Below are 9,748 nucleotides of genomic sequence, written 5' to 3'. Positions count from 1 at the left end.
CCTCATAATAAAAATAATATTATCATCATTATCAACATAATAATCATGATCATCCTCATAATAATAATAATAACCATAATCATCATTATCAACATGATAATCATCATCATCATCATCATCACCATGATAATAAGAATAATAATGATAATGAGTAAGAGGAGGAAAGAGCAGGGCGAAGAGGAGCGCTCCAGTCCGGGTTTGATCATGATGGAAGTGATAAAAGCCGCCCTTTGAAAAACGGAAGGACTATAGGAGTTTGGGAGAACGAGAACATTAAGAAGACAAAAAAAAACTTTGTTCATTACTCGATGTTGTCACATGTTGAGAGGGAAAAGTAACAAAGGATATAAAAACTAGATGTAGCTTTTGGACTAAAGTAATATAATTAAAGTACCACATATTAATTCAATTTCATCTCTCAATAATTTCCTGGATTGATCTATATCTGGAATTCAAAATTTTGGTCTTGCTCGCAATATTTTCTTATGATAATATATATATTTTTTCTTGTGGAAGACACTTTTGTAAATCCCTTAAAAATATTTGGTGCTGTTTTGGTTTGCGATTTCATTTATGGTTCGATCTCAGAAATTATTCTTTTGCTTTCGTATGCCATCTCAATATTTTCAATAAGTAAAAAACAAAAACAAGAATACTAGAAAATCTAATGGTTCTTGCTTCGCTCGTGAAAAATCAAAACATCAACCTCTGTATGGACTGGCAAGCGGTAATGTTGACCTTTTCACGATCACATCAATGATTGATTATTATTTCTTAGATAATTATTTCTGTATTATATATATATATATATATATGTGTGTGTGTGTGTGTGTGTGTGTAATACATACATATAAATATATATGAAAAATATATAGATTACATATATAATATATAGGTGTATATATGTATGTATATATATATATATATATATATATATACATGAATAATTATCTAAGAAATAATAATCAATCATTGATGTAATCGTGCACAGGTCAACATCAAATATTTCCCCAAGTAAAATGTCATAGGTTGTTGCTACAAAATTTCCATGAGATAAATACTACGTAGAGAATTAAAATTGACATTTTGAAAGAATCAGATATCTGAATATCAGTCATTCATTAAAATTACCATCATTTCATTCTTCAGAGAATATAAGTTTTGCAAGCAGCTGTATATTGAAACCTGGCTGGCACATATATACAAATACGTACATCGGTTTATATAGGTGTTTGTGAATACATAAATAGATAAATAATTAGTTATGTAATTCTGAACGAGTGTTAACGGATGTTTTGCTTTCTGTAAATCTTTTATTTACCCGAGCGGAGAAGAAAAAGAAAAAAAAACCACACACACGCAAAGAATATTGTGTGGAGAACCAGGGTCGTTCCATGAACAACCTTATTGTCTTTCCTCACTGGGCTATTTCCCCTGGTTGGAAGCCCTTGGGATTACAGTTGTCTTGCCTTTCCAACTAGGGTTGTAGCTTCGCAAGTAATAATAAGTAATAATTTAGCCACGTAGCCATATAGGCTTTGAAGGAAACCTAGGCAATAGTCCTTTTCTTCACTCCGTCTTTGACTGTAGTGTGGAGAGTCAATCAACACTAAGACATCTGCCATCTTTAATTCAACATTGAGATCAATAATGAATGAACTTCCCCTCTGAAGCATCCTAATGACAGAACTAGGCTGTTGTGGGAACATACTAATTTTATGTCTAGGAAAACAAGCGTAAAGTAGAAAGTCCAAAATTCAAGCACAGTGGGAAGTCCTAAATTCAAACTCAATAGAAAGTCTCAAACTTAAAGCCAGTAAAAAGTCCTAAATTCAAACCCAGTGGAAAGTCTCAAATTTAAAGCCAATTGGAAGTCCCAAATTCAAACCAGCAGAAAGTCCCATATTCAAACCCAACAGAAAGTCCCAGAGTCAAACCCAGTAGAAAGTCTCAAATTTAAAGCCAGTAGAAAGTCCAAAATTCAAACTCAGCAGAAAGTCTCAAATTTAAAGCCAGTTGGAAAGTCCCAAATTCAAACCCAGCAGAAAGTCCCAAATTCAAACCCAACAGAAAAGTCCCAGAGTCAAACCCAGTAGAAAGTCTCAAATTTAAAGCCAGTAGAGAGTCCAAATTCAAACCCAGTAGAAAGTCCTAACTTATAACCCAGTTAGAAAGTCTCAATTCAAATCCCAGTAGAATAGTCCCAAATTTATAGCCAGTAGAAAGTCTCAAATTCAAACCCAGCAGAAAGTCCTAAATTCAAAGCCAGTAAAAAGTCCCAAATTCAAACCCAGCAGAAATTCCTAAATTCAAAGCCAGTAAGAAAGTCCAAAATTCAAACCCAGTAGAAAGTCTCAAATTCAAACCCAGTAAAAAAGTCTCAAATTCAAACCCAGTAAAAAGTCTCAAATTCAAACCAGTAGAAAGTCCTATATTCAAACCCAGTGGAAAGTCTCAAATTTAAAGCCAGTTGAAAGTCACAAATTCAAACCCAACAGAAAGTCCCAGAGTCAAACCCAGTAGAAAGTCTCAAATTTAAAGCCAGTAGAAATTCCCAAATTCAAACCCAGTAGAAAGTCCCAAATTCGAACCCAGGACAAAGTCCTAACTTAAAACCCATGTAAAAGTGCTAATGACTAAGTCTGATTTTTTTCTTAGTTTGGGAATTCCTGACTAAGTCGGAACAAAATCAGTTAAAAATGGCATCTTTTTGTGAGCCCCCCCCCCCCCCATTTTTTTTTTTTTTTTTTTTTTTTTAGCAACACAGGGACTCGCAAGTCATTTATGTTCTTTGGCATCTATCTGAACACTTGCAACCTTTGGAATATGGATGCAACAAGCAGAAAATCATCCTCATGTCCATTCATTTTTCATGAGGCACTTGACATTTCGTACAATTTGACTGAAGACGAATAATACTCTACGGTCCTCATGGAGTCACTTTCATTTTGTATGACCCAGTACAGTATTTTCGGGAATAATGCTTAAAAAGATAAAAATCCTATATATATATATATATATGTATATATATATATATAAAATATAAAATATATAATATATATTATATATATATATATGTATGTATATATATATATATATATATACATATGTGTGTGTTTGTGTAAATATATGTATATATACAGTACATGTTCCAGTTATTTAAAAAAATATGATTAATATTATACAAAAGTTTAACAAAGAATATGCATATATATATATATATATATATCTATATATATATATATATCTATATATATATATAGATATATTATATATATATATATAATAATGTGTGTGTGTGTATATATATGAAAAAATAATACGAACCGTTTATGTAATATTACGTATGTGGTGCACTACGCATGTATGTAATTCAATACTACACCGTATACTACAGTATGTACGTACAGTATATATATATATATATATATATATTATATATATATATATATATATATGTATATATACATAAAAGGTTTATAAACATATGTATGTATGCAAGTACACATGCTAGACTATTACACCAATAAACCATTGTCTTTCGGACGAGCCTGTTTCAGCACACCATGAACTTTACATAGCTTCTGCCATTGACAACATCTGACTCGGGAAACAAATGGAAGCACTGACCTAATTATACTGTGGTGTTGAACCCATCCACTCGAATGACAATTAGATCCTAATATCCGTTTGTGTACAGACACGACCTACATGCATGCTGACTTTGTTTGGTTTGACGTAAGGAATGTCAGAAAAGATATAAGCAACCCTTCCTCCCCCCCCCCCTCTCTCTCTCTCTCTCTCTCTCTCTCTCTCTCTCTCTCTCTCCAGCAGAATAACCATTTTATAATGGAATAAGGTTTTTGACTTTGACTCTCAAATTTCCCTTTGCCAATCTTGTCTTAGATTAACTCTCTCTTTCTCTCTCTCTCTCTCTCTCTCTCTCTCTCTCTCTCTCTCTCTCAAATTTTCTTTTGCCAATCTATCTTTGTCTTATATCAACGCTCTCTCTCTCTCTCTCTCTCTCTCTCTCAAATTTCATTTTGCCAATCTCTCTGTCTTAGATCAACGCACGACCCCCCCCCCTCTCTCTCTCTCTCTCTCTCTCTCTCTCTCTCTCTCTCTAAAGTTAAACTATTAACTATTTATCCATAGTTATATGATTTTCATTATTTTACAGACATTCATAGGACCCAAACCATAGACTTATAATAACTAATATAAAAAAAGGGCGACACTGCGCTAACATTTACCAAGGGATGTTGTATGAAAGTCTTTGCGTGGCTGAGAGGAGAGAGAGAGAGAGAGAGAGAGAGAGAGAGAAAATTCACCCAGGGATGTTTGTCTTTTAGTGTATAAGAGAGAGAGAGAGAGAGAGAGAGAGAGAGAGAGAGAACAACTTTATGTTTGGCAGGTAAATTCTAAATGATACAAAAATTGCGGAGGATAAAAAAGAGAGAAGAAGAGTTACTCTTACAGATATATTCTATATAATTTAACTTTGGTTCTATTAGTAATCTGTACTTTCAATCTTCCATATTTCTATATCCTATGATAACTTGAAAACCCTATTCCAACTTTGTCTGATAGAATTGATTCCCAAGAGGAGAAATTTCTCTTTTCTGTGCTCGACCTATATTTATGAAACTGTCTCTTGAAAGGAATAGTTTTGATTGAAGAATTAAAAAAAAAGAATAAAAAAGTTTCTTTTCAGATGTAGCTCGCAAGGATGATTTAGTTTCACGTCAACTAATTAAAAGTTTAATATTTTTTTTTTTAGATCATTTATGTTTAGCCTTTTGCATGAGAGGTTTTAGACATATAAAACAATAAAGGATATCAGATATTTTATATTAAGGACAAAGGATACTTAGATTCACTCAAAACTTTATTCCTTTTGGTTACAATATTATACAGAAAGTTTAACATAATCTTAAAATTCTCAATAGAAAACTATGAAATCCTTTTTTTTGGTCCTGAGGTGAACTACTCTTCCAAGCCAGCTTCTGCAACCTCCAGGTGTTTTCCTCAAAAAGATTTACTTGCATTTGCAACTCCTCATTCTGTTTAGTTACAACACACAGAGTATCACTCTGTTTTAAAAGATCATCTTTCAGAGTCTGGCACTCTTTGCTGTGACAGAGGACCTCCTCTCTCAGTTCTCGTAACTTTGAGAATTGCTGGTTACATTTCGTTGAAATAATCTGGAGTTGTTTTTGTTAGTGTTGAATGAGGCCGTCCCTTTCTGCTATTTCCTGCTTCTGCCAGACAATGTGTCCAATCAAGTGGATCCTCTCTTGGTGCCACCTTCGACTTACAAGACGCCAGCTCTTAGCTACCCTTTTCAATTCAACCAGTTTTTCGTTCTGCTACAGAAGTAAACAGGACATAACCTGGCATTTCAGAATCTCGCCTTTCGAGAAGATCTTCTAGCGAGGCTTTCTCTTCTTCCAGATCCAGGATAGCCAAAAACAGGTCCTTCGTCATCTTCTTGAAGATCAGCAACTGTCTATGAAGGACCTCAAGAAGACGGTCCATACGGAGGATTTCCAGATCTTGCCATTCCAGCTGGGCCTCTTGATGGTCACACCTTTCAGTCAGCTCTTGGACTTTGGTCTTCAGCTCTTCCTTTTTCCTCCCTCTGGCCGACCAGCATCCGAACCAGGACATCCTTCTCACGCCTTACATCTTCCAGGGAGTTTGAAGATTTTGGAATTTGATCCATTTCTTCGTTGGGTTTTCCCAGAATGTCTTCGACTGGACGACTCTGCTTGCATTCCATTTCTCCGCTTTCGAGTTCCATTTCACAAAAGCGGGTTTTCATAGTGGCTTTCACAACGTCATTTCTCTGCTCGTTTTATAGAAGCCAGCAAGAAATTTTCTTTCGCAAGTTTCTTTGTTTTTCTTTCAAATTTCAAGATATTTGTATGAATTAATTAATTTTTCTTACTGAACATCATTTTTTTTTTTTTTTTAAATCCATAGTTTTGAATCCTGAAGATCGTTCACAGCAAAGATTCAATGTCAGCCTCACAGGCCACAAGTGTTTGTAAACACATTTAAATGTATCATGTAAACAAAAACGCAGTTATCCCCTTAAGGATGACTTTCTTCAGCCATGTTATTCACTCATAAAAAAAAGTGAAAACACATACACGCAAATATATACATACACACAAACGTGCAATAGTCAGTGTCATCTTTTATTTATATTTCTAATTTGTCCTAATCAATTGTTGTTATTTGACCACCGACAACACCCCCCTCCCTCCCTCTCTCTCTCTCTCTCTCTCTCTCTCTCTCTCTCTCTCTCTCTAAATCGTCTTTCCAATTTTCTTCACTTGTCAATATTAAAAATTTTATATACAGTATATGTAAGTATGTATGTATGTATGTATATGTATTATATATATATATATATATATATATAATGTATGTTTGTATGTATGATGTATGAAATTCTATACACACAATTGGTTTTCCTTTATGAAAATCCTCTTTTCCGAATAGAGAAAGAGAACGATGGAAGACATATGAAGAAAAAAATCCCAAAACCATTTCATTAATCCGAACAATTTCTTTGTTTTACCAGAAATCTATTTCGCGTCGAGGCTGGTGGCTGGTTGAAACCCGGTGGGGGAGTAATAGCTATATAATGAGAGAGAGAGGAGAGAGAGAGAGAGAGAGAGAGAGAGAGAGACTTCCTTACGCGTCACGACCTTAACATTCCTAGTCAGGATAGAAGAGACTCTTTAGCTATGGCAAACAGTTCTTCAAGGAGAAGGACACTCCAGAATCAAACCATTGTTCCTTAGTCTTGGATATTGCCATAGCCTCTGTACCATGGTCTTCCACTGATTTGGGTTATAGAGTTCTTTTACTTGAGGGTACACTCGGGCACACTATTCCATCTGTTTCTTTATTTCCTTTCCTCCCGATGCTATTTTTCCTGTTGGAACCCTTGGGCTTTAATCATTCTGCTTCCCCACATAGGGTCGTAGCTTCGCTAGTAGTAATAAATAAATAAATACAAAAATACACATAATATATATATTTTTACATATAATATATATATATATATATATATATATATACACACACGCACGCACACACACACACACACATATATATATATATATATATATATATATATATATATATATATATATATATATATATATATATCTTACTTATAACTGTAATCGAACAGTTTAACATGTTTTTCCAAAAAGGCCCATAAAAGAAACACAGGAAATATGAATAAATCACACTATATTTCGGTCAATAAATATCGACCCTCTTCAGGATGTAAAGTAAAAGTGAGGATTACAGTGGAGAGTGACGGTTTATATATGAAAGCAAAAGGGTGTGTTCAATTGTTCTATAGTTGTTATAATTGCTGGAAGGATTGGCCAAATTTAATTACATCCAGGTGCGTGTTCTTATTGTTGAGCCGCTTGGAGGAAGTCTTGACCTCTGATGCATGTCTGGTGGTCGGTCTCCGTGGATTATCTTCTTAATGATAGGGTTGAGAAGAGTATTGTCCACTGTGTCAGCTTTCCATTGGCCCCCAGATAGGTTCATTGTGTTTGATTGATTTATGATGGCTGATTCCAGGATTTTCCTTCTGTACGGACAGGTACTCTTAAAAAGCAAAGACGACTCACTCCAGTTAATCTGGTGCCCTAAATCCCTAAGGTGAATGAAAATCCCCGAGTTTTCATACCCATATCTAACAGATCTTTTGTGTTCGGATAATCTTTGAGATAGCGAACGGCCCGTTTGCCCAACGTACACTTTTTCACAATCCCCACATGGTACTTTGTAAACGCCGGATTCTATTTCTCTTTTATTTTGATAAACATTAATAAGGGCGCTTCCTATGGTCTTTGGATATGAAAAAACAAAGGGGTTCTCAGTTTTGATATGATTTGTTATATTTTTAATACCTTCTATATACGAGAGTTTAATCTTATTTTTAAAATCTCTTTGATTAGTAACATCATGATCTTTATAATATATCGTGTTGGCTTTGTTGATAGCCTTTTCTATGACATACGTCGGGTAGAATAGCTGGGCGAGTTGTTTACGGATGATTTCAAATTCTTTATTTAGGTAGGCTGGGGAACAGATTCTCAAACCTCTAAGAAATAGATTGCAAGCTACTCCAATTTTTACAGAAATGTCGAGATAACTAAAGAAATGAATGTAGGAAATAGAGAAAGTTGGTTTTCTATACACAGTGAAATTATAAGTATGTCCAAAAAAGCTAATTTTCCATCTTTTTCCCATCCTGAAGAGGGTCGATGTTTATTGACCGAAATATAGTGTGATTTATTCACATTTCCTGTGTTTCTTTTATGGGCCTTTTTGGAAAAACATATATATATATATATATATATATATATATATATATATATATATATATATATATATAATGTATGTATATATAGACACATCAAATCATGCTGTTTCTAGTTCATTGCAAGACAAAGGCCACAGACATACCCTTAGTCCTGTGTAAGATTTCCCCATTTTCATCGCCACTCTGATTAAATTGGTGATGATGGGAGACTAGTCTGATCGCTCACAGCAAACCAACCTAGAATATGTGGCCCTGACAAATAAAGCGTTAATTGCAAAGATATACTTTTTTCATTTTATTGTGGTGGCCTGGTGGTAGCGATCTTGCCTGGTAATTGCCAGACTGGGGTTCGAGTCCCGCTCACACTCGTTAGTTCATTTGGTAGCTTTGTAAGCTAAGGATGGGGGGATTTGGTGGAGTCTATATGTCCATCTGCTGAGTTATCAGCAGCTATTGCCTGGCTCTCCTTGGTCCTACCTTGGGTGGAGAGGGGGGCTTGGGCGCTGATCGTATGTAGAAATGGTTAGTCTCTACGGCATTGTACTAATTGAAAGGACAATGTCACTGTCCCTTGAAATTCAAATCCCGCGATTTGTTCGACACGATGATTGAGAGAGAGAGAGAGAGAGAGAGAGAGAGAGAGAGAGAGAGAGAGAGAGAGAATTTAGGTTTATTTAATATAAGAAAAAATACACGAACAACAAAAGAAAAAGACAAAAGCTTAAAGAGAGAGAGAGAGAGAGAGAGAGAGAGGAGAGAGAGAGAGAGAGATTTAGAGTTGTTTAATATAAGGAAAAATACACAAACAACAAAAGAAAAAGACAAAAGCTTGGAGAGAGAGAGAGAGAGAGAGGAGAGAGAGAGAGAGAGAGAGAGAGAGAGAGAGAGAGAGAGAGAGAGACTCGCCATTTCCATCTTGGATAATGCACCTTAGAGTCAGGTGTTTCGGACAACCGGAAAACTTTCTTCAACACAACCTGCAATATATTCGGGTTGCCACATGGCGTGGAGGGGAGGAAGGAGGGGGAGGGAGGAAGGGGGGGGGGGGAAGGGAGGAAGTTAGGCCAGGGTTTTCGGCTGTTTTAGGTGTAAGTTTTAGTTATGATACTGGAAGTGAGAAAATATATTTCTTTCCTAATTTATTAAATATGAAGAATACGTTCTTGTTATTCTAGGATGAAATGGATCTTATATTTATCGTATTCATATGTCAAAGTTTTCATTCATCAATTTTTTGATTTTTTCAGAATTTTCAAATATTTTTGTATTAAATTTTCATCTTTTATATTAATGTATATTTGTAAAACTCAATTTAGTCCTGAAGATGGGTCACGAAGTGATCCGAAACACTTGTCGACACAAATACAATAAATGAAAAAAAAA

This window comes from Palaemon carinicauda, chromosome 20 (assembly GCF_036898095.1).
Source record: "Palaemon carinicauda isolate YSFRI2023 chromosome 20, ASM3689809v2, whole genome shotgun sequence".
Lineage (NCBI taxonomy): Eukaryota > Metazoa > Arthropoda > Malacostraca > Decapoda > Palaemonidae > Palaemon > Palaemon carinicauda.
This window is presented reverse-complemented; position numbering follows the sequence as displayed.